This window comes from Diplotaxodon limnothrissa, linkage group LG23 (genome assembly GCF_057381915.1).
Source record: "Diplotaxodon limnothrissa isolate DT_005_m linkage group LG23, D_limnothrissa_male_GT1.1, whole genome shotgun sequence".
Classification (NCBI taxonomy): Eukaryota; Metazoa; Chordata; class Actinopteri; order Cichliformes; family Cichlidae; genus Diplotaxodon; species Diplotaxodon limnothrissa.
In genome coordinates, this window is record NC_140617.1 from 29985438 (window position 1) to 30008970 (window position 23533).

The 23533-nt window shown below is 48.6% G+C and overlaps 27 non-coding genes across 27 annotated transcripts; 9 read left to right on the plus strand and 18 right to left on the minus strand.

Moving 5' to 3' along the window:
• Positions 1-1753: 1753 nt before the first annotated feature.
• Positions 1754-1824, minus strand: trnag-gcc (transfer RNA glycine (anticodon GCC)). Its single transcript has one exon. It is a non-coding gene; the product is annotated as a tRNA-Gly (tRNA).
• A 122-nt stretch (positions 1825-1946) lies between these two features.
• trnae-cuc (transfer RNA glutamic acid (anticodon CUC)) lies at positions 1947-2018 on the plus strand. The gene has a single exon. It is a non-coding gene; the product is annotated as a tRNA-Glu (tRNA).
• A 1185-nt stretch (positions 2019-3203) lies between these two features.
• On the minus strand, positions 3204-3276 carry trnam-cau (transfer RNA methionine (anticodon CAU)). Its single transcript has one exon. It is a non-coding gene; the product is annotated as a tRNA-Met (tRNA).
• A 2033-nt stretch (positions 3277-5309) lies between these two features.
• On the minus strand, positions 5310-5380 carry trnag-gcc (transfer RNA glycine (anticodon GCC)). Its single transcript has one exon. It is a non-coding gene; the product is annotated as a tRNA-Gly (tRNA).
• A 122-nt stretch (positions 5381-5502) lies between these two features.
• Positions 5503-5574, plus strand: trnae-cuc (transfer RNA glutamic acid (anticodon CUC)). The gene has a single exon. It is a non-coding gene; the product is annotated as a tRNA-Glu (tRNA).
• A 1185-nt stretch (positions 5575-6759) lies between these two features.
• trnam-cau (transfer RNA methionine (anticodon CAU)) lies at positions 6760-6832 on the minus strand. The gene has a single exon. It is a non-coding gene; the product is annotated as a tRNA-Met (tRNA).
• Positions 6833-7433: 601 nt separating this feature from the next.
• trnag-gcc (transfer RNA glycine (anticodon GCC)) lies at positions 7434-7504 on the minus strand. Its single transcript has one exon. It is a non-coding gene; the product is annotated as a tRNA-Gly (tRNA).
• A 122-nt stretch (positions 7505-7626) lies between these two features.
• On the plus strand, positions 7627-7698 carry trnae-cuc (transfer RNA glutamic acid (anticodon CUC)). The gene has a single exon. It is a non-coding gene; the product is annotated as a tRNA-Glu (tRNA).
• Positions 7699-8883: 1185 nt separating this feature from the next.
• Positions 8884-8956, minus strand: trnam-cau (transfer RNA methionine (anticodon CAU)). Its single transcript has one exon. It is a non-coding gene; the product is annotated as a tRNA-Met (tRNA).
• Positions 8957-9557: 601 nt separating this feature from the next.
• trnag-gcc (transfer RNA glycine (anticodon GCC)) lies at positions 9558-9628 on the minus strand. The gene has a single exon. It is a non-coding gene; the product is annotated as a tRNA-Gly (tRNA).
• A 122-nt stretch (positions 9629-9750) lies between these two features.
• On the plus strand, positions 9751-9822 carry trnae-cuc (transfer RNA glutamic acid (anticodon CUC)). The gene has a single exon. It is a non-coding gene; the product is annotated as a tRNA-Glu (tRNA).
• A 1185-nt stretch (positions 9823-11007) lies between these two features.
• Positions 11008-11080, minus strand: trnam-cau (transfer RNA methionine (anticodon CAU)). Its single transcript has one exon. It is a non-coding gene; the product is annotated as a tRNA-Met (tRNA).
• A 601-nt stretch (positions 11081-11681) lies between these two features.
• Positions 11682-11752, minus strand: trnag-gcc (transfer RNA glycine (anticodon GCC)). The gene has a single exon. It is a non-coding gene; the product is annotated as a tRNA-Gly (tRNA).
• Positions 11753-11874: 122 nt separating this feature from the next.
• trnae-cuc (transfer RNA glutamic acid (anticodon CUC)) lies at positions 11875-11946 on the plus strand. The gene has a single exon. It is a non-coding gene; the product is annotated as a tRNA-Glu (tRNA).
• A 1185-nt stretch (positions 11947-13131) lies between these two features.
• trnam-cau (transfer RNA methionine (anticodon CAU)) lies at positions 13132-13204 on the minus strand. Its single transcript has one exon. It is a non-coding gene; the product is annotated as a tRNA-Met (tRNA).
• A 601-nt stretch (positions 13205-13805) lies between these two features.
• trnag-gcc (transfer RNA glycine (anticodon GCC)) lies at positions 13806-13876 on the minus strand. The gene has a single exon. It is a non-coding gene; the product is annotated as a tRNA-Gly (tRNA).
• Positions 13877-13998: 122 nt separating this feature from the next.
• Positions 13999-14070, plus strand: trnae-cuc (transfer RNA glutamic acid (anticodon CUC)). The gene has a single exon. It is a non-coding gene; the product is annotated as a tRNA-Glu (tRNA).
• A 1185-nt stretch (positions 14071-15255) lies between these two features.
• Positions 15256-15328, minus strand: trnam-cau (transfer RNA methionine (anticodon CAU)). Its single transcript has one exon. It is a non-coding gene; the product is annotated as a tRNA-Met (tRNA).
• Positions 15329-15929: 601 nt separating this feature from the next.
• trnag-gcc (transfer RNA glycine (anticodon GCC)) lies at positions 15930-16000 on the minus strand. Its single transcript has one exon. It is a non-coding gene; the product is annotated as a tRNA-Gly (tRNA).
• A 122-nt stretch (positions 16001-16122) lies between these two features.
• trnae-cuc (transfer RNA glutamic acid (anticodon CUC)) lies at positions 16123-16194 on the plus strand. The gene has a single exon. It is a non-coding gene; the product is annotated as a tRNA-Glu (tRNA).
• Positions 16195-17379: 1185 nt separating this feature from the next.
• Positions 17380-17452, minus strand: trnam-cau (transfer RNA methionine (anticodon CAU)). The gene has a single exon. It is a non-coding gene; the product is annotated as a tRNA-Met (tRNA).
• A 2033-nt stretch (positions 17453-19485) lies between these two features.
• Positions 19486-19556, minus strand: trnag-gcc (transfer RNA glycine (anticodon GCC)). The gene has a single exon. It is a non-coding gene; the product is annotated as a tRNA-Gly (tRNA).
• Positions 19557-19678: 122 nt separating this feature from the next.
• trnae-cuc (transfer RNA glutamic acid (anticodon CUC)) lies at positions 19679-19750 on the plus strand. The gene has a single exon. It is a non-coding gene; the product is annotated as a tRNA-Glu (tRNA).
• Positions 19751-20935: 1185 nt separating this feature from the next.
• trnam-cau (transfer RNA methionine (anticodon CAU)) lies at positions 20936-21008 on the minus strand. Its single transcript has one exon. It is a non-coding gene; the product is annotated as a tRNA-Met (tRNA).
• Positions 21009-21609: 601 nt separating this feature from the next.
• Positions 21610-21680, minus strand: trnag-gcc (transfer RNA glycine (anticodon GCC)). The gene has a single exon. It is a non-coding gene; the product is annotated as a tRNA-Gly (tRNA).
• Positions 21681-21802: 122 nt separating this feature from the next.
• On the plus strand, positions 21803-21874 carry trnae-cuc (transfer RNA glutamic acid (anticodon CUC)). The gene has a single exon. It is a non-coding gene; the product is annotated as a tRNA-Glu (tRNA).
• Positions 21875-23059: 1185 nt separating this feature from the next.
• On the minus strand, positions 23060-23132 carry trnam-cau (transfer RNA methionine (anticodon CAU)). The gene has a single exon. It is a non-coding gene; the product is annotated as a tRNA-Met (tRNA).
• Positions 23133-23533: the final 401 nt, after the last annotated feature.

Here is a 23533-nt window from a genome sequence, read left to right on the forward strand (position 1 = left end):
GTAGTGCCGTCTTAAGTTAAATTCCTTAATTACAGCCACATTAGCTCCACTAATAAGACACACGGGTTTAGTAAGTAAGTAAGTAAAATTTTATTTATATAGCACATTTCTAGATAGAGATCACAAAGTGCTTTACAAGATATAACAGATTAAAAAGACAAAATACAAACAAAGTTAGCAAAAGGCAGTTTTAAAAAGATGTTTTTTAGCTGTTTTTTAAAAGTAATCAATGAATCAGCGGATCGTAAGTCCTGAGGAAGGGAATTCCACAGTCTGGCGGCCACAGTAGCAAAAGCTCTATCACCCCTAGTTTTCAGTCTCGTATACTGAATGACAAGTAGGCCCTGACTACTCGACCTCAGAGACCTACTAGGGGCATAGGGCTGTAAAAGTTCAATGATATATGGTGGTGCTTGTTGTTGAAGAGCCTTGAAAGTTAAAACCAAAATCTTAAACTGGACTCTAAATTCAACAGGAAGCCAATGTAACTGCATGAGCAACGGTGTTATATGTGAAAATTTAGAAGCTTTCGTCAAAAGTCTTGCTGCAGCATTCTGAACGATCTGCAGACGCTCCAAAGAACCTTTATTTAAACAAGTAAACAGGGAATTGCAATAGTCCAGTCGTGAAGAGATAAAAGCATGAATAACAATCTCCAGTTCGGTATAGGATATAATAGAGCTCAATTTAGAAATATTTCTTAAATGATAAAAGCAAGACCGAACAAGAGATTTAACATGACTATCTAACGTAAGAGCAGGATCAAGGATAATCCCTAAGTTCCTGACAGATGGTTTTACAAACGTTGAAAGAGGACCAAGAGCATTTATTATACTGGGTATATGTCTATCTGGGGCACATAAGAGGACTTCGGTTTTACTTTCATTTAGTTGGAGGAAGTTTTCAGCCATCCAGCCTTTAATGGTTTCCAAGCACACATTTAAAAGCCGCAGCTTAGAAGCCTCTTCCGGTTTAAAAGATATATAGAGTTGGATATCGTCTGCATAACAATGGTAACAAATATCCTCAAAAGGGCTCAAAATGTGCTGAAGAGGGAGTAAATAAACTAAAAACAGTAATGGCCCTAGCACAGAGCCTTGTGGCACACCAAAAGACAGGGACGCAGAAGATGATCTATACTTAGAAACTGCCACAGAAGAATATCGTTCAGAGAGATACGAGGAGAACCATTTCAATGCAGTCCCAGAGACACCAACCCAGTGTTTCAGCCTGTTAAGTAAAATATAGTGGTCAACAGTATCAAAGGCCGACGTAAGATCCAACATTAAGAGAACAGAACATTTACCTGCATCGCTTTGTAACAAAATGTCATTAGAAACTCTAAGAAGGGCTGTTTCAGTGGAATGAACTTTACGAAAGCCAGATTGAAATTTGTCGAAAATACTATATTTATCTAAAACTGCTGTAAGCTGCTTAGCCACGATCTTCTCTAGAATCTTAGCAATTAACGGAATTTTTGAGATCGGTCTATAATTGCTTACCAGCAATGTCTGTAAACATATATTCAGTCACCCACTGGCGCTGGCAGGCGACAATTCTAAGTCTGCCAATTGTCCCGCCGAATTCGCGCCACTGTCCAAAGTCTCCTCTCAACAACATCTTGACTTAATGCAGATACGATATCCAACCCAAGTTTGGTTTGCACAGGCTTCTTGTTCCAAATCTTGATGCCGTCTGGCCGTGACCGAGAACAAAGTTAATGCCCCCCAAGACCCCACGCATAAAGGAACCGTGCATTGGCCGGGAATCGAACCCGGGTCTCCCGCGTGGCAGGCGAAAATTCTACCACTGAACCACCAATGCTCACACACGTGGCAGTTTTCTCAACGAATTCGCGCCATTGCCCAAGCGCTCCTCTCGAGGCGCAGCGGAAAATGTAGCCCGATACACCCACGCGTCACTCATCAAGACACCTCTGTGGCAGCTCCCTGATGGTCTAGTGGTCAGGATTCGGCGCTCTCACCGCCGCGGCCCGGGTTCGGTTCCCGGTCAGGGAAACTGCGTTTTGCCCCACCTCCGCCTTACCCGAAAGGGACAAGCGGTAGACAATGGATGGGTTGCCTTTGCCACGTACTGTGTATCAAGAGAGCCTCAAGGCACCATCTCCCCCCAAAACGGACCATTCCTTGAAGCCGTCAACAAATGAAGCACAGTTGCCAGTTCTTCAAGCCCAGGATGAGCTGCCGTCTTGGAGGTGAAGGGTGTGACAGGACATCCAAAAAATGTGTGGCCGAACTGCGCATCAAAACATGCCTCCCGTGAGGATAGAGCTCAACACCGCCAGTTTTCGAGACTTGCGCATGGCAGGCGACAATTCTACCGCTGAGCTAACAACCCTTGCATGTCCGCCAATTGTCCCGCTGAATTCGCGCTACTGTCCAAACTCTCCTCTCCAGACGCTTAAAATGGATGCACAAACTCTGCCACGTACTGCGCATCAAAGCACATCGCTTGCGTGAGGCTACAAGTCACTACCTTCTGATTTCGTGATTCACATGTGGCAGGCGACAGTTCTAACGCTCAGCCACCAGCCCTTACAAGTCTGCCAATTGTCTCGTCGAATTCGCGCCACTCTCCAAAGTCTACTCTCAACAACATCTTGACTTAATGCAGATACGATGTCCAACCCAAGTTTGGTTTGCATAGACTTCTTGTTCCAACTTAACAGTCAGGCAAGAATGACTTCAAATTATCCCTCTCCATGGACCCTGTTGGCAAAGGAACTCCAGGCAACCTCCAGAGACTCAGCTCGGGAGCTGCTGATAACCAATTATCAGCCCTTGTTCATCCGCTTCCAATGCAAAGACATTCCTAACCCTACCTGGACAAAGTGTCCTAGAAGAAATAACAGGTAGGAGTCATTTGGGAGCCAACGTGTGGTGCCCCGCAATTCTGACCTGAGAAAAGAAAGAGGAATTGTGGTGAAAGTTGGATGAAGTGGTTTCAGAGGGCCGGCACACATCCATAGGGGAGGATCGCCTGCCACGTGTGAGTCTTGAAATCAAACAGATGGGAAGGCTTTCCACGGTCAATGGCAGAATGATTTGGATTGATCCCTGTTCTAGATCTCGCATCGGAGGAGGCTGAAAATCCACTACAAAGGAGTGGTTCTAAGGCTCCAGCGTCCTCGAAATGGGTAGAAGAGGTACAAAATGGATGGACCAACTCTGTACCAAAACACCTGCCTCGTGTGAGGCTCGAACTCACGACCTTCAGATTATGAGACTGACGCGCTGCCTACTGCGCCAACGAGGCTGACAGGGAACCTGAAAATGGACGATTTCTCGAAGCTGCACAGAAATGAAATTCAGCTTGGACAAACAAAGGTGAGTCCCCAGGTATTTAAGCCCTGAACGGGTTTTGGAGGTGAAGAGTGCCACAGGAGATCCTAAAAACGGTGTTTTGACCCAGCTCCGGCTTACCTGAAAGGGACAAGCGGTAGACAATGGATGGGTTGCCTTTGCCACGTACTGTGTATCAAGCGAGGCTCAAGACACCATCTTCCCCCAAAACGGACCATTCTTCTTTTGTCTCGTAGTGCCGTCTTAAGTTAAATTCCTTAATTACAGCCACATTAGCTCCACTAATAAGACACACGGGTTTAGTAAGTAAGTAAGTAAAATTTTATTTATATAGCACATTTCTAGATAGAGATCACAAAGTGCTTTACAAGATATAACAGATTAAAAAGACAAAATACAAACAAAGTTAGCAAAAGGCAGTTTTAAAAAGATGTGTTTTTAGCTGTTTTTTAAAAGTAATCAATGAATCAGCGGATCGTAAGTCCTGAGGAAGGGAATTCCACAGTCTGGCGGCCACAGTAGCAAAAGCTCTATCACCCCTAGTTTTCAGTCTCGTATACTGAATGACAAGTAGGCCCTGACTACTCGACCTCAGAGACCTACTAGGGGCATAGGGCTGTAAAAGTTCAATGATATATGGTGGTGCTTGTTGTTGAAGAGCCTTGAAAGTTAAAACCAAAATCTTAAACTGGACTCTAAATTCAACAGGAAGCCAATGTAACTGCATGAGCAACGGTGTTATATGTGAAAATTTAGAAGCTTTCGTCAAAAGTCTTGCTGCAGCATTCTGAACGATCTGCAGACGCTCCAAAGAACCTTTATTTAAACAAGTAAACAGGGAATTGCAATAGTCCAGTCGTGAAGAGATAAAAGCATGAATAACAATCTCCAGTTCGGTATAGGATATAATAGAGCTCAATTTAGAAATATTTCTTAAATGATAAAAGCAAGACCGAACAAGAGATTTAACATGACTATCTAACGTAAGAGCAGGATCAAGGATAATCCCTAAGTTCCTGACAGATGGTTTTACAAACGTTGAAAGAGGACCAAGAGCATTTATTATACTGGGTATATGTCTATCTGGGGCACATAAGAGGACTTCGGTTTTACTTTCATTTAGTTGGAGGAAGTTTTCAGCCATCCAGCCTTTAATGGTTTCCAAGCACACATTTAAAAGCCGCAGCTTAGAAGCCTCTTCCGGTTTAAAAGATATATAGAGTTGGATATCGTCTGCATAACAATGGTAACAAATATCCTCAAAAGGGCTCAAAATGTGCTGAAGAGGGAGTAAATAAACTAAAAACAGTAATGGCCCTAGCACAGAGCCTTGTGGCACACCAAAAGACAGGGACGCAGAAGATGATCTATACTTAGAAACTGCCACAGAAGAATATCGTTCAGAGAGATACGAGGAGAACCATTTCAATGCAGTCCCAGAGACACCAACCCAGTGTTTCAGCCTGTTAAGTAAAATATAGTGGTCAACAGTATCAAAGGCCGACGTAAGATCCAACATTAAGAGAACAGAACATTTACCTGCATCGCTTTGTAACAAAATGTCATTAGAAACTCTAAGAAGGGCTGTTTCAGTGGAATGAACTTTACGAAAGCCAGATTGAAATTTGTCGAAAATACTATATTTATCTAAAACTGCTGTAAGCTGCTTAGCCACGATCTTCTCTAGAATCTTAGCAATTAACGGAATTTTTGAGATCGGTCTATAATTGCTTACCAGCAATGTCTGTAAACATATATTCAGTCACCCACTGGCGCTGGCAGGCGACAATTCTAAGTCTGCCAATTGTCCCGCCGAATTCGCGCCACTGTCCAAAGTCTCCTCTCAACAACATCTTGACTTAATGCAGATACGATGTCCAACCCAAGTTTGGTTTGCACAGGCTTCTTGTTCCAAATCTTGATGCCGTCTGGCCGTGACCGAGAACAAAGTTAATGCCCCCCAAGACCCCACGCATAAAGGAACCGTGCATTGGCCGGGAATCGAACCCGGGTCTCCCGCGTGGCAGGCGAAAATTCTACCACTGAACCACCAATGCTCACACACGTGGCAGTTTTCTCAACGAATTCGCGCCATTGCCCAAGCGCTCCTCTCGAGGCGCAGCGGAAAATGTAGCCCGATACACCCACGCGTCACTCATCAAGACACCTCTGTGGCAGCTCCCTGATGGTCTAGTGGTCAGGATTCGGCGCTCTCACCGCCGCGGCCCGGGTTCGATTCCCGGTCAGGGAAACTGCGTTTTGCCCCACCTCCGCCTTACCCGAAAGGGACAAGCGGTAGACAATGGATGGGTTGCCTTTGCCACGTACTGTGTATCAAGAGAGCCTCAAGGCACCATCTCCCCCCAAAACGGACCATTCCTTGAAGCCGTCAACAAATGAAGCACAGTTGCCAGTTCTTCAAGCCCAGGATGAGCTGCCGTCTTGGAGGTGAAGGGTGTGACAGGACATCCAAAAAATGTGTGGCCGAACTGCGCATCAAAACATGCCTCCCGTGAGGATAGAGCTCAACACCGCCAGTTTTCGAGACTTGCGCATGGCAGGCGACAATTCTACCGCTGAGCTAACAACCCTTGCATGTCCGCCAATTGTCCCGCTGAATTCGCGCTACTGTCCAAACTCTCCTCTCCAGACGCTTAAAATGGATGCACAAACTCTGCCACGTACTGCGCATCAAAGCACATCGCTTGCGTGAGGCTACAAGTCACTACCTTCTGATTTCGTGATTCACATGTGGCAGGCGACAGTTCTAACGCTCAGCCACCAGCCCTTACAAGTCTGCCAATTGTCTCGTCGAATTCGCGCCACTCTCCAAAGTCTACTCTCAACAACATCTTGACTTAATGCAGATACGATGTCCAACCCAAGTTTGGTTTGCATAGACTTCTTGTTCCAACTTAACAGTCAGGCAAGAATGACTTCAAATTATCCCTCTCCATGGACCCTGTTGGCAAAGGAACTCCAGGCAACCTCCAGAGACTCAGCTCGGGAGCTGCTGATAACCAATTATCAGCCCTTGTTCATCCGCTTCCAATGCAAAGACATTCCTAACCCTACCTGGACAAAGTGTCCTAGAAGAAATAACAGGTAGGAGTCATTTGGGAGCCAACGTGTGGTGCCCCGCAATTCTGACCTGAGAAAAGAAAGAGGAATTGTGGTGAAAGTTGGATGAAGTGGTTTCAGAGGGCCGGCACACATCCATAGGGGAGGATCGCCTGCCACGTGTGAGTCTTGAAATCAAACAGATGGGAAGGCTTTCCACGGTCAATGGCAGAATGATTTGGATTGATCCCTGTTCTAGATCTCGCATCGGAGGAGGCTGAAAATCCACTACAAAGGAGTGGTTCTAAGGCTCCAGCGTCCTCGAAATGGGTAGAAGAGGTACAAAATGGATGGACCAACTCTGTACCAAAACACCTGCCTCGTGTGAGGCTCGAACTCACGACCTTCAGATTATGAGACTGACGCGCTGCCTACTGCGCCAACGAGGCTGACAGGGAACCTGAAAATGGACGATTTCTCGAAGCTGCACAGAAATGAAATTCAGCTTGGACAAACAAAGGTGAGTCCCCAGGTATTTAAGCCCTGAACGGGTTTTGGAGGTGAAGAGTGCCACAGGAGATCCTAAAAACGGTGTTTTGACCCAGCTCCGGCTTACCTGAAAGGGACAAGCGGTAGACAATGGATGGGTTGCCTTTGCCGCGTACTGTGTATCAAGCGAGGCTCAAGACACCATCTTCCCCCAAAACGGACCATTCTTCTTTTGTCTCGTAGTGCCGTCTTAAGTTAAATTCCTTAATTACAGCCACATTAGCTCCACTAATAAGACACACGGGTTTACCAGCAATGTCTGTAAACATATATTCAGTCACCCACTGGCGCTGGCAGGCGACAATTCTAAGTCTGCCAATTGTCCCGCCGAATTCGCGCCACTGTCCAAAGTCTCCTCTCAACAACATCTTGACTTAATGCAGATACGATGTCCAACCCAAGTTTGGTTTGCACAGGCTTCTTGTTCCAAATCTTGATGCCGTCTGGCCGTGACCGAGAACAAAGTTAATGCCCCCCAAGACCCCACGCATAAAGGAACCGTGCATTGGCCGGGAATCGAACCCGGGTCTCCCGCGTGGCAGGCGAGAATTCTACCACTGAACCACCAATGCTCACACACGTGGCAGTTTTCTCAACGAATTCGCGCCATTGCCCAAGCGCTCCTCTCGAGGCGCAGCGGAAAATGTAGCCCGATACACCCACGCGTCACTCATCAAGACACCTCTGTGGCAGCTCCCTGATGGTCTAGTGGTCAGGATTCGGCGCTCTCACCGCCGCGGCCCGGGTTCGATTCCCGGTCAGGGAAACTGCGTTTTGCCCCACCTCCGCCTTACCCGAAAGGGACAAGCGGTAGACAATGGATGGGTTGCCTTTGCCACGTACTGTGTATCAAGAGAGCCTCAAGGCACCATCTCCCCCCAAAACGGACCATTCCTTGAAGCCGTCAACAAATGAAGCACAGTTGCCAGTTCTTCAAGCCCAGGATGAGCTGCCGTCTTGGAGGTGAAGGGTGTGACAGGACATCCAAAAAATGTGTGGCCGAACTGCGCATCAAAACATGCCTCCCGTGAGGATAGAGCTCAACACCGCCAGTTTTCGAGACTTGCGCATGGCAGGCGACAATTCTACCGCTGAGCTAACAACCCTTGCATGTCCGCCAATTGTCCCGCTGAATTCGCGCTACTGTCCAAACTCTCCTCTCCAGACGCTTAAAATGGATGCACAAACTCTGCCACGTACTGCGCATCAAAGCACATCGCTTGCGTGAGGCTACAAGTCACTACCTTCTGATTTCGTGATTCACATGTGGCAGGCGACAGTTCTAACGCTCAGCCACCAGCCCTTACAAGTCTGCCAATTGTCTCGTCGAATTCGCGCCACTCTCCAAAGTCTACTCTCAACAACATCTTGACTTAATGCAGATACGATGTCCAACCCAAGTTTGGTTTGCATAGACTTCTTGTTCCAACTTAACAGTCAGGCAAGAATGACTTCAAATTATCCCTCTCCATGGACCCTGTTGGCAAAGGAACTCCAGGCAACCTCCAGAGACTCAGCTCGGGAGCTGCTGATAACCAATTATCAGCCCTTGTTCATCCGCTTCCAATGCAAAGACATTCCTAACCCTACCTGGACAAAGTGTCCTAGAAGAAATAACAGGTAGGAGTCATTTGGGAGCCAACGTGTGGTGCCCCGCAATTCTGACCTGAGAAAAGAAAGAGGAATTGTGGTGAAAGTTGGATGAAGTGGTTTCAGAGGGCCGGCACACATCCATAGGGGAGGATCGCCTGCCACGTGTGAGTCTTGAAATCAAACAGATGGGAAGGCTTTCCACGGTCAATGGCAGAATGATTTGGATTGATCCCTGTTCTAGATCTCGCATCGGAGGAGGCTGAAAATCCACTACAAAGGAGTGGTTCTAAGGCTCCAGCGTCCTCGAAATGGGTAGAAGAGGTACAAAATGGATGGACCAACTCTGTACCAAAACACCTGCCTCGTGTGAGGCTCGAACTCACGACCTTCAGATTATGAGACTGACGCGCTGCCTACTGCGCCAACGAGGCTGACAGGGAACCTGAAAATGGACGATTTCTCGAAGCTGCACAGAAATGAAATTCAGCTTGGACAAACAAAGGTGAGTCCCCAGGTATTTAAGCCCTGAACGGGTTTTGGAGGTGAAGAGTGCCACAGGAGATCCTAAAAACGGTGTTTTGACCCAGCTCCGGCTTACCTGAAAGGGACAAGCGGTAGACAATGGATGGGTTGCCTTTGCCGCGTACTGTGTATCAAGCGAGGCTCAAGACACCATCTTCCCCCAAAACGGACCATTCTTCTTTTGTCTCGTAGTGCCGTCTTAAGTTAAATTCCTTAATTACAGCCACATTAGCTCCACTAATAAGACACACGGGTTTACCAGCAATGTCTGTAAACATATATTCAGTCACCCACTGGCGCTGGCAGGCGACAATTCTAAGTCTGCCAATTGTCCCGCCGAATTCGCGCCACTGTCCAAAGTCTCCTCTCAACAACATCTTGACTTAATGCAGATACGATGTCCAACCCAAGTTTGGTTTGCACAGGCTTCTTGTTCCAAATCTTGATGCCGTCTGGCCGTGACCGAGAACAAAGTTAATGCCCCCCAAGACCCCACGCATAAAGGAACCGTGCATTGGCTGGGAATCGAACCCGGGTCTCCCGCGTGGCAGGCGAGAATTCTACCACTGAACCACCAATGCTCACACACGTGGCAGTTTTCTCAACGAATTCGCGCCATTGCCCAAGCGCTCCTCTCGAGGCGCAGCGGAAAATGTAGCCCGATACACCCACGCGTCACTCATCAAGACACCTCTGTGGCAGCTCCCTGATGGTCTAGTGGTCAGGATTCGGCGCTCTCACCGCCGCGGCCCGGGTTCGATTCCCGGTCAGGGAAACTGCGTTTTGCCCCACCTCCGCCTTACCCGAAAGGGACAAGCGGTAGACAATGGATGGGTTGCCTTTGCCACGTACTGTGTATCAAGAGAGCCTCAAGGCACCATCTCCCCCCAAAACGGACCATTCCTTGAAGCCGTCAACAAATGAAGCACAGTTGCCAGTTCTTCAAGCCCAGGATGAGCTGCCGTCTTGGAGGTGAAGGGTGTGACAGGACATCCAAAAAATGTGTGGCCGAACTGCGCATCAAAACATGCCTCCCGTGAGGATAGAGCTCAACACCGCCAGTTTTCGAGACTTGCGCATGGCAGGCGACAATTCTACCGCTGAGCTAACAACCCTTGCATGTCCGCCAATTGTCCCGCTGAATTCGCGCTACTGTCCAAACTCTCCTCTCCAGACGCTTAAAATGGATGCACAAACTCTGCCACGTACTGCGCATCAAAGCACATCGCTTGCGTGAGGCTACAAGTCACTACCTTCTGATTTCGTGATTCACATGTGGCAGGCGACAGTTCTAACGCTCAGCCACCAGCCCTTACAAGTCTGCCAATTGTCTCGTCGAATTCGCGCCACTCTCCAAAGTCTACTCTCAACAACATCTTGACTTAATGCAGATACGATGTCCAACCCAAGTTTGGTTTGCATAGACTTCTTGTTCCAACTTAACAGTCAGGCAAGAATGACTTCAAATTATCCCTCTCCATGGACCCTGTTGGCAAAGGAACTCCAGGCAACCTCCAGAGACTCAGCTCGGGAGCTGCTGATAACCAATTATCAGCCCTTGTTCATCCGCTTCCAATGCAAAGACATTCCTAACCCTACCTGGACAAAGTGTCCTAGAAGAAATAACAGGTAGGAGTCATTTGGGAGCCAACGTGTGGTGCCCCGCAATTCTGACCTGAGAAAAGAAAGAGGAATTGTGGTGAAAGTTGGATGAAGTGGTTTCAGAGGGCCGGCACACATCCATAGGGGAGGATCGCCTGCCACGTGTGAGTCTTGAAATCAAACAGATGGGAAGGCTTTCCACGGTCAATGGCAGAATGATTTGGATTGATCCCTGTTCTAGATCTCGCATCGGAGGAGGCTGAAAATCCACTACAAAGGAGTGGTTCTAAGGCTCCAGCGTCCTCGAAATGGGTAGAAGAGGTACAAAATGGATGGACCAACTCTGTACCAAAACACCTGCCTCGTGTGAGGCTCGAACTCACGACCTTCAGATTATGAGACTGACGCGCTGCCTACTGCGCCAACGAGGCTGACAGGGAACCTGAAAATGGACGATTTCTCGAAGCTGCACAGAAATGAAATTCAGCTTGGACAAACAAAGGTGAGTCCCCAGGTATTTAAGCCCTGAACGGGTTTTGGAGGTGAAGAGTGCCACAGGAGATCCTAAAAACGGTGTTTTGACCCAGCTCCGGCTTACCTGAAAGGGACAAGCGGTAGACAATGGATGGGTTGCCTTTGCCGCGTACTGTGTATCAAGCGAGGCTCAAGACACCATCTTCCCCCAAAACGGACCATTCTTCTTTTGTCTCGTAGTGCCGTCTTAAGTTAAATTCCTTAATTACAGCCACATTAGCTCCACTAATAAGACACACGGGTTTACCAGCAATGTCTGTAAACATATATTCAGTCACCCACTGGCGCTGGCAGGCGACAATTCTAAGTCTGCCAATTGTCCCGCCGAATTCGCGCCACTGTCCAAAGTCTCCTCTCAACAACATCTTGACTTAATGCAGATACGATGTCCAACCCAAGTTTGGTTTGCACAGGCTTCTTGTTCCAAATCTTGATGCCGTCTGGCCGTGACCGAGAACAAAGTTAATGCCCCCCAAGACCCCACGCATAAAGGAACCGTGCATTGGCCGGGAATCGAACCCGGGTCTCCCGCGTGGCAGGCGAGAATTCTACCACTGAACCACCAATGCTCACACACGTGGCAGTTTTCTCAACGAATTCGCGCCATTGCCCAAGCGCTCCTCTCGAGGCGCAGCGGAAAATGTAGCCCGATACACCCACGCGTCACTCATCAAGACACCTCTGTGGCAGCTCCCTGATGGTCTAGTGGTCAGGATTCGGCGCTCTCACCGCCGCGGCCCGGGTTCGATTCCCGGTCAGGGAAACTGCGTTTTGCCCCACCTCCGCCTTACCCGAAAGGGACAAGCGGTAGACAATGGATGGGTTGCCTTTGCCACGTACTGTGTATCAAGAGAGCCTCAAGGCACCATCTCCCCCCAAAACGGACCATTCCTTGAAGCCGTCAACAAATGAAGCACAGTTGCCAGTTCTTCAAGCCCAGGATGAGCTGCCGTCTTGGAGGTGAAGGGTGTGACAGGACATCCAAAAAATGTGTGGCCGAACTGCGCATCAAAACATGCCTCCCGTGAGGATAGAGCTCAACACCGCCAGTTTTCGAGACTTGCGCATGGCAGGCGACAATTCTACCGCTGAGCTAACAACCCTTGCATGTCCGCCAATTGTCCCGCTGAATTCGCGCTACTGTCCAAACTCTCCTCTCCAGACGCTTAAAATGGATGCACAAACTCTGCCACGTACTGCGCATCAAAGCACATCGCTTGCGTGAGGCTACAAGTCACTACCTTCTGATTTCGTGATTCACATGTGGCAGGCGACAGTTCTAACGCTCAGCCACCAGCCCTTACAAGTCTGCCAATTGTCTCGTCGAATTCGCGCCACTCTCCAAAGTCTACTCTCAACAACATCTTGACTTAATGCAGATACGATGTCCAACCCAAGTTTGGTTTGCATAGACTTCTTGTTCCAACTTAACAGTCAGGCAAGAATGACTTCAAATTATCCCTCTCCATGGACCCTGTTGGCAAAGGAACTCCAGGCAACCTCCAGAGACTCAGCTCGGGAGCTGCTGATAACCAATTATCAGCCCTTGTTCATCCGCTTCCAATGCAAAGACATTCCTAACCCTACCTGGACAAAGTGTCCTAGAAGAAATAACAGGTAGGAGTCATTTGGGAGCCAACGTGTGGTGCCCCGCAATTCTGACCTGAGAAAAGAAAGAGGAATTGTGGTGAAAGTTGGATGAAGTGGTTTCAGAGGGCCGGCACACATCCATAGGGGAGGATCGCCTGCCACGTGTGAGTCTTGAAATCAAACAGATGGGAAGGCTTTCCACGGTCAATGGCAGAATGATTTGGATTGATCCCTGTTCTAGATCTCGCATCGGAGGAGGCTGAAAATCCACTACAAAGGAGTGGTTCTAAGGCTCCAGCGTCCTCGAAATGGGTAGAAGAGGTACAAAATGGATGGACCAACTCTGTACCAAAACACCTGCCTCGTGTGAGGCTCGAACTCACGACCTTCAGATTATGAGACTGACGCGCTGCCTACTGCGCCAACGAGGCTGACAGGGAACCTGAAAATGGACGATTTCTCGAAGCTGCACAGAAATGAAATTCAGCTTGGACAAACAAAGGTGAGTCCCCAGGTATTTAAGCCCTGAACGGGTTTTGGAGGTGAAGAGTGCCACAGGAGATCCTAAAAACGGTGTTTTGACCCAGCTCCGGCTTACCTGAAAGGGACAAGCGGTAGACAATGGATGGGTTGCCTTTGCCGCGTACTGTGTATCAAGCGAGGCTCAAGACACCATCTTCCCCCAAAACGGACCATTCTTCTTTTGTCTCGTAGTGCCGTCTTAAGTTAAATTCCTTAATTACAGCCACATTAGCTCCACTAATAAGACACACGGGTTTACCAGCAATGTCTGTAAACATATATTCAGTCACCCACTGGCGCTGGCAGGCGACAATTCTAAGTCTGCCAATTGTCCCGCCGAATTCGCGCCACTGTCCAAAGTCTCCTCTCAACAACATCTTGACTTAATGCAGATACGATGTCCAACCCAAGTTTGGTTTGCACAGGCTTCTTGTTCCAAATCTTGATGCCGTCTGGCCGTGACCGAGAACAAAGTTAATGCCCCCCAAGACCCCACGCATAAAGGAACCGTGCATTGGCCGGGAATCGAACCCGGGTCTCCCGCGTGGCAGGCGAGAATTCTACCACTGAACCACCAATGCTCACACACGTGGCAGTTTTCTCAACGAATTCGCGCCATTGCCCAAGCGCTCCTCTCGAGGCGCAGCGGAAAATGTAGCCCGATACACCCACGCGTCACTCATCAAGACACCTCTGTGGCAGCTCCCTGATGGTCTAGTGGTCAGGATTCGGCGCTCTCACCGCCGCGGCCCGGGTTCGATTCCCGGTCAGGGAAACTGCGTTTTGCCCCACCTCCGCCTTACCCGAAAGGGACAAGCGGTAGACAATGGATGGGTTGCCTTTGCCACGTACTGTGTATCAAGAGAGCCTCAAGGCACCATCTCCCCCCAAAACGGACCATTCCTTGAAGCCGTCAACAAATGAAGCACAGTTGCCAGTTCTTCAAGCCCAGGATGAGCTGCCGTCTTGGAGGTGAAGGGTGTGACAGGACATCCAAAAAATGTGTGGCCGAACTGCGCATCAAAACATGCCTCCCGTGAGGATAGAGCTCAACACCGCCAGTTTTCGAGACTTGCGCATGGCAGGCGACAATTCTACCGCTGAGCTAACAACCCTTGCATGTCCGCCAATTGTCCCGCTGAATTCGCGCTACTGTCCAAACTCTCCTCTCCAGACGCTTAAAATGGATGCACAAACTCTGCCACGTACTGCGCATCAAAGCACATCGCTTGCGTGAGGCTACAAGTCACTACCTTCTGATTTCGTGATTCACATGTGGCAGGCGACAGTTCTAACGCTCAGCCACCAGCCCTTACAAGTCTGCCAATTGTCTCGTCGAATTTGCGCCACTCTCCAAAGTCTACTCTCAACAACATCTTGACTTAATGCAGATACGATGTCCAACCCAAGTTTGGTTTGCATAGACTTCTTGTTCCAACTTAACAGTCAGGCAAGAATGACTTCAAATTATCCCTCTCCATGGACCCTGTTGGCAAAGGAACTCCAGGCAACCTCCAGAGACTCAGCTCGGGAGCTGCTGATAACCAATTATCAGCCCTTGTTCATCCGCTTCCAATGCAAAGACATTCCTAACCCTACCTGGACAAAGTGTCCTAGAAGAAATAACAGGTAGGAGTCATTTGGGAGCCAACGTGTGGTGCCCCGCAATTCTGACCTGAGAAAAGAAAGAGGAATTGTGGTGAAAGTTGGATGAAGTGGTTTCAGAGGGCCGGCACACATCCATAGGGGAGGATCGCCTGCCACGTGTGAGTCTTGAAATCAAACAGATGGGAAGGCTTTCCACGGTCAATGGCAGAATGATTTGGATTGATCCCTGTTCTAGATCTCGCATCGGAGGAGGCTGAAAATCCACTACAAAGGAGTGGTTCTAAGGCTCCAGCGTCCTCGAAATGGGTAGAAGAGGTACAAAATGGATGGACCAACTCTGTACCAAAACACCTGCCTCGTGTGAGGCTCGAACTCACGACCTTCAGATTATGAGACTGACGCGCTGCCTACTGCGCCAACGAGGCTGACAGGGAACCTGAAAATGGACGATTTCTCGAAGCTGCACAGAAATGAAATTCAGCTTGGACAAACAAAGGTGAGTCCCCAGGTATTTAAGCCCTGAACGGGTTTTGGAGGTGAAGAGTGCCACAGGAGATCCTAAAAACGGTGTTTTGACCCAGCTCCGGCTTACCTGAAAGGGACAAGCGGTAGACAATGGATGGGTTGCCTTTGCCGCGTACTGTGTATCAAGCGAGGCTCAAGACACCATCTTCCCCCAAAACGGACCATTCTTCTTTTGTCTCGTAGTGCCGTCTTAAGTTAAATTCCTTAATTACAGCCACATTAGCTCCACTAATAAGACACACGGGTTTACCAGCAATGTCTGTAAACATATATTCAGTCACCCACTGGCGCTGGCAGGCGACAATTCTAAGTCTGCCAATTGTCCCGCCGAATTCGCGCCACTGTCCAAAGTCTCCTCTCAACAACATCTTGACTTAATGCAGATACGATATCCAACCCAAGTTTGGTTTGCACAGGCTTCTTGTTCCAAATCTTGATGCCGTCTGGCCGTGACCGAGAACAAAGTTAATGCCCCCCAAGACCCCACGCATAAAGGAACCGTGCATTGGCCGGGAATCGAACCCGGGTCTCCCGCGTGGCAGGCGAAAATTCTACCACTGAACCACCAATGCTCACACACGTGGCAGTTTTCTCAACGAATTCGCGCCATTGCCCAAGCGCTCCTCTCGAGGCGCAGCGGAAAATGTAGCCCGATACACCCACGCGTCACTCATCAAGACACCTCTGTGGCAGCTCCCTGATGGTCTAGTGGTCAGGATTCGGCGCTCTCACCGCCGCGGCCCGGGTTCGATTCCCGGTCAGGGAAACTGCGTTTTGCCCCACCTCCGCCTTACCCGAAAGGGACAAGCGGTAGACAATGGATGGGTTGCCTTTGCCACGTACTGTGTATCAAGAGAGCCTCAAGGCACCATCTCCCCCCAAAACGGACCATTCCTTGAAGCCGTCAACAAATGAAGCACAGTTGCCAGTTCTTCAAGCCCAGGATGAGCTGCCGTCTTGGAGGTGAAGGGTGTGACAGGACATCCAAAAAATGTGTGGCCGAACTGCGCATCAAAACATGCCTCCCGTGAGGATAGAGCTCAACACCGCCAGTTTTCGAGACTTGCGCATGGCAGGCGACAATTCTACCGCTGAGCTAACAACCCTTGCATGTCCGCCAATTGTCCCGCTGAATTCGCGCTACTGTCCAAACTCTCCTCTCCAGACGCTTAAAATGGATGCACAAACTCTGCCACGTACTGCGCATCAAAGCACATCGCTTGCGTGAGGCTACAAGTCACTACCTTCTGATTTCGTGATTCACATGTGGCAGGCGACAGTTCTAACGCTCAGCCACCAGCCCTTACAAGTCTGCCAATTGTCTCGTCGAATTCGCGCCACTCTCCAAAGTCTACTCTCAACAACATCTTGACTTAATGCAGATACGATGTCCAACCCAAGTTTGGTTTGCATAGACTTCTTGTTCCAACTTAACAGTCAGGCAAGAATGACTTCAAATTATCCCTCTCCATGGACCCTGTTGGCAAAGGAACTCCAGGCAACCTCCAGAGACTCAGCTCGGGAGCTGCTGATAACCAATTATCAGCCCTTGTTCATCCGCTTCCAATGCAAAGACATTCCTAACCCTACCTGGACAAAGTGTCCTAGAAGAAATAACAGGTAGGAGTCATTTGGGAGCCAACGTGTGGTGCCCCGCAATTCTGACCTGAGAAAAGAAAGAGGAATTGTGGTGAAAGTTGGATGAAGTGGTTTCAGAGGGCCGGCACACATCCATAGGGGAGGATCGCCTGCCACGTGTGAGTCTTGAAATCAAACAGATGGGAAGGCTTTCCACGGTCAATGGCAGAATGATTTGGATTGATCCCTGTTCTAGATCTCGCATCGGAGGAGGCTGAAAATCCACTACAAAGGAGTGGTTCTAAGGCTCCAGCGTCCTCGAAATGGGTAGAAGAGGTACAAAATGGATGGACCAACTCTGTACCAAAACACCTGCCTCGTGTGAGGCTCGAACTCACGACCTTCAGATTATGAGACTGACGCGCTGCCTACTGCGCCAACGAGGCTGACAGGGAACCTGAAAATGGACGATTTCTCGAAGCTGCACAGAAATGAAATTCAGCTTGGACAAACAAAGGTGAGTCCCCAGGTATTTAAGCCCTGAACGGGTTTTGGAGGTGAAGAGTGCCACAGGAGATCCTAAAAACGGTGTTTTGACCCAGCTCCGGCTTACCTGAAAGGGACAAGCGGTAGACAATGGATGGGTTGCCTTTGCCACGTACTGTGTATCAAGCGAGGCTCAAGACACCATCTTCCCCCAAAACGGACCATTCTTCTTTTGTCTCGTAGTGCCGTCTTAAGTTAAATTCCTTAATTACAGCCACATTAGCTCCACTAATAAGACACACGGGTTTAGTAAGTAAGTAAGTAAAATTTTATTTATATAGCACATTTCTAGATAGAGATCACAAAGTGCTTTACAAGATATAACAGATTAAAAAGACAAAATACAAACAAAGTTAGCAAAAGGCAGTTTTAAAAAGATGTGTTTTTAGCTGTTTTTTAAAAGTAATCAATGAATCAGCGGATCGTAAGTCCTGAGGAAGGGAATTCCACAGTCTGGCGGCCACAGTAGCAAAAGCTCTATCACCCCTAGTTTTCAGTCTCGTATACTGAATGACAAGTAGGCCCTGACTACTCGACCTCAGAGACCTACTAGGGGCATAGGGCTGTAAAAGTTCAATGATATATGGTGGTGCTTGTTGTTGAAGAGCCTTGAAAGTTAAAACCAAAATCTTAAACTGGACTCTAAATTCAACAGGAAGCCAATGTAACTGCATGAGCAACGGTGTTATATGTGAAAATTTAGAAGCTTTCGTCAAAAGTCTTGCTGCAGCATTCTGAACGATCTGCAGACGCTCCAAAGAACCTTTATTTAAACAAGTAAACAGGGAATTGCAATAGTCCAGTCGTGAAGAGATAAAAGCATGAATAACAATCTCCAGTTCGGTATAGGATATAATAGAGCTCAATTTAGAAATATTTCTTAAATGATAAAAGCAAGACCGAACAAGAGATTTAACATGACTATCTAACGTAAGAGCAGGATCAAGGATAATCCCTAAGTTCCTGACAGATGGTTTTACAAACGTTGAAAGAGGACCAAGAGCATTTATTATACTGGGTATATGTCTATCTGGGGCACATAAGAGGACTTCGGTTTTACTTTCATTTAGTTGGAGGAAGTTTTCAGCCATCCAGCCTTTAATGGTTTCCAAGCACACATTTAAAAGCCGCAGCTTAGAAGCCTCTTCCGGTTTAAAAGATATATAGAGTTGGATATTGTCTGCATAACAATGGTAACAAATATCCTCAAAAGGGCTCAAAATGTGCTGAAGAGGGAGTAAATAAACTAAAAACAGTAATGGCCCTAGCACAGAGCCTTGTGGCACACCAAAAGACAGGGACGCAGAAGATGATCTATACTTAGAAACTGCCACAGAAGAATATCGTTCAGAGAGATACGAGGAGAACCATTTCAATGCAGTCCCAGAGACACCAACCCAGTGTTTCAGCCTGTTAAGTAAAATATAGTGGTCAACAGTATCAAAGGCCGACGTAAGATCCAACATTAAGAGAACAGAACATTTACCTGCATCGCTTTGTAACAAAATGTCATTAGAAACTCTAAGAAGGGCTGTTTCAGTGGAATGAACTTTACGAAAGCCAGATTGAAATTTGTCGAAAATACTATATTTATCTAAAACTGCTGTAAGCTGCTTAGCCACGATCTTCTCTAGAATCTTAGCAATTAACGGAATTTTTGAGATCGGTCTATAATTGCTTACCAGCAATGTCTGTAAACATATATTCAGTCACCCACTGGCGCTGGCAGGCGACAATTCTAAGTCTGCCAATTGTCCCGCCGAATTCGCGCCACTGTCCAAAGTCTCCTCTCAACAACATCTTGACTTAATGCAGATACGATGTCCAACCCAAGTTTGGTTTGCACAGGCTTCTTGTTCCAAATCTTGATGCCGTCTGGCCGTGACCGAGAACAAAGTTAATGCCCCCCAAGACCCCACGCATAAAGGAACCGTGCATTGGCCGGGAATCGAACCCGGGTCTCCCGCGTGGCAGGCGAGAATTCTACCACTGAACCACCAATGCTCACACACGTGGCAGTTTTCTCAACGAATTCGCGCCATTGCCCAAGCGCTCCTCTCGAGGCGCAGCGGAAAATGTAGCCCGATACACCCACGCGTCACTCATCAAGACACCTCTGTGGCAGCTCCCTGATGGTCTAGTGGTCAGGATTCGGCGCTCTCACCGCCGCGGCCCGGGTTCGATTCCCGGTCAGGGAAACTGCGTTTTGCCCCACCTCCGCCTTACCCGAAAGGGACAAGCGGTAGACAATGGATGGGTTGCCTTTGCCACGTACTGTGTATCAAGAGAGCCTCAAGGCACCATCTCCCCCCAAAACGGACCATTCCTTGAAGCCGTCAACAAATGAAGCACAGTTGCCAGTTCTTCAAGCCCAGGATGAGCTGCCGTCTTGGAGGTGAAGGGTGTGACAGGACATCCAAAAAATGTGTGGCCGAACTGCGCATCAAAACATGCCTCCCGTGAGGATAGAGCTCAACACCGCCAGTTTTCGAGACTTGCGCATGGCAGGCGACAATTCTACCGCTGAGCTAACAACCCTTGCATGTCCGCCAATTGTCCCGCTGAATTCGCGCTACTGTCCAAACTCTCCTCTCCAGACGCTTAAAATGGATGCACAAACTCTGCCACGTACTGCGCATCAAAGCACATCGCTTGCGTGAGGCTACAAGTCACTACCTTCTGATTTCGTGATTCACATGTGGCAGGCGACAGTTCTAACGCTCAGCCACCAGCCCTTACAAGTCTGCCAATTGTCTCGTCGAATTCGCGCCACTCTCCAAAGTCTACTCTCAACAACATCTTGACTTAATGCAGATACGATGTCCAACCCAAGTTTGGTTTGCATAGACTTCTTGTTCCAACTTAACAGTCAGGCAAGAATGACTTCAAATTATCCCTCTCCATGGACCCTGTTGGCAAAGGAACTCCAGGCAACCTCCAGAGACTCAGCTCGGGAGCTGCTGATAACCAATTATCAGCCCTTGTTCATCCGCTTCCAATGCAAAGACATTCCTAACCCTACCTGGACAAAGTGTCCTAGAAGAAATAACAGGTAGGAGTCATTTGGGAGCCAACGTGTGGTGCCCCGCAATTCTGACCTGAGAAAAGAAAGAGGAATTGTGGTGAAAGTTGGATGAAGTGGTTTCAGAGGGCCGGCACACATCCATAGGGGAGGATCGCCTGCCACGTGTGAGTCTTGAAATCAAACAGATGGGAAGGCTTTCCACGGTCAATGGCAGAATGATTTGGATTGATCCCTGTTCTAGATCTCGCATCGGAGGAGGCTGAAAATCCACTACAAAGGAGTGGTTCTAAGGCTCCAGCGTCCTCGAAATGGGTAGAAGAGGTACAAAATGGATGGACCAACTCTGTACCAAAACACCTGCCTCGTGTGAGGCTCGAACTCACGACCTTCAGATTATGAGACTGACGCGCTGCCTACTGCGCCAACGAGGCTGACAGGGAACCTGAAAATGGACGATTTCTCGAAGCTGCACAGAAATGAAATTCAGCTTGGACAAACAAAGGTGAGTCCCCAGGTATTTAAGCCCTGAACGGGTTTTGGAGGTGAAGAGTGCCACAGGAGATCCTAAAAACGGTGTTTTGACCCAGCTCCGGCTTACCTGAAAGGGACAAGCGGTAGACAATGGATGGGTTGCCTTTGCCGCGTACTGTGTATCAAGCGAGGCTCAAGACACCATCTTCCCCCAAAACGGACCATTCTTCTTTTGTCTCGTAGTGCCGTCTTAAGTTAAATTCCTTAATTACAGCCACATTAGCTCCACTAATAAGACACACGGGTTTACCAGCAATGTCTGTAAACATATATTCAGTCACCCACTGGCGCTGGCAGGCGACAATTCTAAGTCTGCCAATTGTCCCGCCGAATTCGCGCCACTGTCCAAAGTCTCCTCTCAACAACATCTTGACTTAATGCAGATACGATGTCCAACCCAAGTTTGGTTTGCACAGGCTTCTTGTTCCAAATCTTGATGCCGTCTGGCCGTGACCGAGAACAAAGTTAATGCCCCCCAAGACCCCACGCATAAAGGAACCGTGCATTGGCTGGGAATCGAACCCGAGTCTCCCGCGTGGCAGGCGAGAATTCTACCACTGAACCACCAATGCTCACACACGTGGCAGTTTTCTCAACGAATTCGCGCCATTGCCCAAGCGCTCCTCTCGAGGCGCAGCGGAAAATGTAGCCCGATACACCCACGCGTCACTCATCAAGACACCTCTGTGGCAGCTCCCTGATGGTCTAGTGGTCAGGATTCGGCGCTCTCACCGCCGCGGCCCGGGTTCGATTCCCGGTCAGGGAAACTGCGTTTTGCCCCACCTCCGCCTTACCCGAAAGGGACAAGCGGTAGACAATGGATGGGTTGCCTTTGCCACGTACTGTGTATCAAGAGAGCCTCAAGGCACCATCTCCCCCCAAAACGGACCATTCCTTGAAGCCGTCAACAAATGAAGCACAGTTGCCAGTTCTTCAAGCCCAGGATGAGCTGCCGTCTTGGAGGTGAAGGGTGTGACAGGACATCCAAAAAATGTGTGGCCGAACTGCGCATCAAAACATGCCTCCCGTGAGGATAGAGCTCAACACCGCCAGTTTTCGAGACTTGCGCATGGCAGGCGACAATTCTACCGCTGAGCTAACAACCCTTGCATGTCCGCCAATTGTCCCGCTGAATTCGCGCTACTGTCCAAACTCTCCTCTCCAGACGCTTAAAATGGATGCACAAACTCTGCCACGTACTGCGCATCAAAGCACATCGCTTGCGTGAGGCTACAAGTCACTACCTTCTGATTTCGTGATTCACATGTGGCAGGCGACAGTTCTAACGCTCAGCCACCAGCCCTTACAAGTCTGCCAATTGTCTCGTCGAATTCGCGCCACTCTCCAAAGTCTACTCTCAACAACATCTTGACTTAATGCAGATACGATGTCCAACCCAAGTTTGGTTTGCATAGACTTCTTGTTCCAACTTAACAGTCAGGCAAGAATGACTTCAAATTATCCCTCTCCATGGACCCTGTTGGCAAAGGAACTCCAGGCAACCTCCAGAGACTCAGCTCGGGAGCTGCTGATAACCAATTATCAGCCCTTGTTCATCCGCTTCCAATGCAAAGACATTCCTAACCCTACCTGGACAAAGTGTCCTAGAAGAAATAACAGGTAGGAGTCATTTGGGAGCCAACGTGTGGTGCCCCGCAATTCTGACCTGAGAAAAGAAAGAGGAATTGTGGTGAAAGTTGGATGAAGTGGTTTCAGAGGGCCGGCACACATCCATAGGGGAGGATCGCCTGCCACGTGTGAGTCTTGAAATCAAACAGATGGGAAGGCTTTCCACGGTCAATGGCAGAATGATTTGGATTGATCCCTGTTCTAGATCTCGCATCGGAGGAGGCTGAAAATCCACTACAAAGGAGTGGTTCTAAGGCTCCAGCGTCCTCGAAATGGGTAGAAGAGGTACAAAATGGATGGACCAACTCTGTACCAAAACACCTGCCTCGTGTGAGGCTCGAACTCACGACCTTCAGATTATGAGACTGACGCGCTGCCTACTGCGCCAACGAGGCTGACAGGGAACCTGAAAATGGACGATTTCTCGAAGCTGCACAGAAATGAAATTCAGCTTGGACAAACAAAGGTGAGTCCCCAGGTATTTAAGCCCTGAACGGGTTTTGGAGGTGAAGAGTGCCACAGGAGATCCTAAAAACGGTGTTTTGACCCAGCTCCGGCTTACCTGAAAGGGACAAGCGGTAGACAATGGATGGGTTGCCTTTGCCGCGTACTGTGTATCAAGCGAGGCTCAAGACACCATCTTCCCCCAAAACGGACCATTCTTCTTTTGTCTCGTAGTGCCGTCTTAAGTTAAATTCCTTAATTACAGCCACATTAGCTCCACTAATAAGACACACGGGTTTACCAGCAATGTCTGTAAACATATATTCAGTCACCCACTGGCGCTGGCAGGCGA